Source organism: Octodon degus, unplaced genomic scaffold (genome assembly GCF_000260255.1).
Source record: "Octodon degus isolate 3935 unplaced genomic scaffold, OctDeg1.0 scaffold00358, whole genome shotgun sequence".
Taxonomy (NCBI): Eukaryota; Metazoa; Chordata; class Mammalia; order Rodentia; family Octodontidae; genus Octodon; species Octodon degus.
The window spans coordinates 18,448-21,051 of record NW_004524934.1 but is presented as its reverse complement, the minus strand read 5'-3'; positions in this window follow the sequence as shown (position 1 = coordinate 21,051).

Here is a 2,604-nt window from a genome sequence, read left to right as displayed (position 1 = left end):
TTCAGTGCCCTGTTGTCTGGGAATAGGCTTCAGTATTGCTAGTGACGCCAAAGCAATCCAGGTATTGGCATACAGAGCAAGTCAGCTGATAACAATACCACCTTGACTATAGTAATAAAATTAGCAACAGTAACATCATCAAAGACAAACTAGATATTGCCATACCCTAAGAACCAATAATATACCACATTTAATTCTATAATTTTGGCATAAACACTAAGAAAAACAAATAGAGCCCCATGGTAAAGTATCTATTAAATGGAACTTTACTTCCACTATCAATAGGGTGATATTCAAAATTATAACATAGAATTAACTATCTAAAGATTCACAAAATTAACATTCGTGCTAGGACACATAGAAATAGTAAAAAAAGAAAAATAAAAAATTTAATATTAATAAAAATAAAATGAGAACAAGGAGAGAAAAACAAGATAGGCAATCTTATTAAGAAATAACAGGAAATTAATAATATTACATAACAGTAAAAGAAAAGAATAAATAGTAAAAAGAGAAGAAAGATGAAGGTAATAGGAAAAAGAAAAGATGTCAAGAGGAGGGGAAAAAAGTAAAAGCCACAAATCTCCATAATTTTTTTAAAGAAAAAGTTCCTCTGTGCTATTGAATGAGTGGTTTATTTTCAGGATCTACAGTCTTAAAATCATCAATTCACAATTTTCTCCCCCTGATTTTATGGCCTACGACTGTTTGAGGTTCTCTCTGTACTCCAGAGTCCCCTTTGCTTACACACCACACACTGTGGAGATCTTCCAAGCCATGAACTATCCTTGCTCATGATGGTAGATGGGAACAGCATCCAGCCCTCTTTTCTCAGGGATATAGGCTGCAGGACAAGGATTCAAGGAGACTGTTGGACTTAATGGCACCACTTTGGCCTCTGAAAGCCACACTTATGGGGCCTGGTTTCTCAATATAGAGTGCACAGACCATGTCATTTCTTTCCTGAACTTAAACTTCTCAGTGAATCCATGTCTAGCCACCACCCTCTCCAAGGCTATCACTCACCCAGTCACTGCAATAGAATAACAGCAAAATAACTGATCCATGGCTCAGTTTTAAATATTCAACCCCTTCCTAAAATAGTGCATGATTAAACACGTTCTGGCAATATGCACTGGGTCTTGTCTTCAGTGGTAGCCTGCCATAAAAGAGTCACTTTAAAGAGTAAAGTTCCACACTGTTTTTGTAGTTTACAAGAGCCATTGGCTTTTCCTGGGACTAGAACTGCTAGCCAGTCAGTAATATCTCCCTGGGCCTACCTTTACTACCCAGGCACTGGCCTCATTCATGATCGGGCTAGTCTATTGGTTGGCACATCTACTGCCCTCTGCCAAGGGGAATCAAAACATAAAATCAGATTAGAGTTGATGGATGGCTACTGGCAGGGTTTTGGGTCCCCAGGCACAGAGGGGGTGAGGGGTGAATGCACACATGGAGCAGTTGCTGCACCATCTGGGCCACACAGGGTATGGCTGATGCCTGTAGTTCCCCAGTCAATACTGGGACTACTCAATCAATATCTGAGATGTAGTTTTACAACCAATATTGGTACTCATCTTCAATGACGATTCCTGCTTTGATGAAAGAATACTGGTGGCATAGACACACAGCAGGAATAAATGGGTTTATTGACCACAATTTGTTTCAAAGTAGTACACTGTATTAAATACATAAAGAGACAAAGGTGTTCTTTACCAAATGAGAGCAAAAAGCATTCTATGAGAAAGGAGCTCCAAAGGCAATTCAAGGACAATATATGTTCCACTTGAGCTGACTGTATTGAGGACAGCTGATTGATAGTATTGGGGCAGCTTTGGAAACAACACAGAAAATGTCTCCCACAGCCTGTAGTTGTGAAATCATGACCTCCCTCCAATTCATGCTATACTCTGTCTTCAGAATCTTTTGTCTAACATTCATGAGACTCCTCAAGACAGATCACATTACAGGTTGAGGCAGATTGCTTACCTTACATATTTTCAGAGCTAACTTCCACATCCCCCCACTTTCTATTAATATTATTAACAACAGTTGCTTGGAAAACATTGAGCTAGGCCCCTGCAGAACAAATAGCATAAAGCAGTCACAGCAGTTAACAAATACAGTATGTGACTATGTAGTCCTGAAAATCTTATAGTGAATGCTATTGCTCAGTTAACAGAAATGCAGGATCCAAAAAGATTACTATGTACACTTATCGACAGTGTTCACCAGATCTGACACTATGTGACTTTTGACTCCTCTTCAAGGTCAAAACAACTATACATGGTAAATGTTTTGTATCACTTTGGGACATTGAAGCATCCCTGATGGTGTGACTCAAGATACTCATGAAAGACCTCTAGAACTGCTTTTTAAGTAGCTTGTACTTATTTTTAAAAAGTTGTATTTTAAAGTCTTATTTATAAATAGTCCAACAGATAAGTTAATAGTCCAACAATATATTAATTTGCCAAGTACCATTAATGATACATCTTAAGTTACCTGAAACAGTCTGTATTCACTGAGATGATAAAATTTTTATTCTCTATATTTTTATATGTATCATTTATTTTATAGAAGTAATATTGTTATTATCAATAA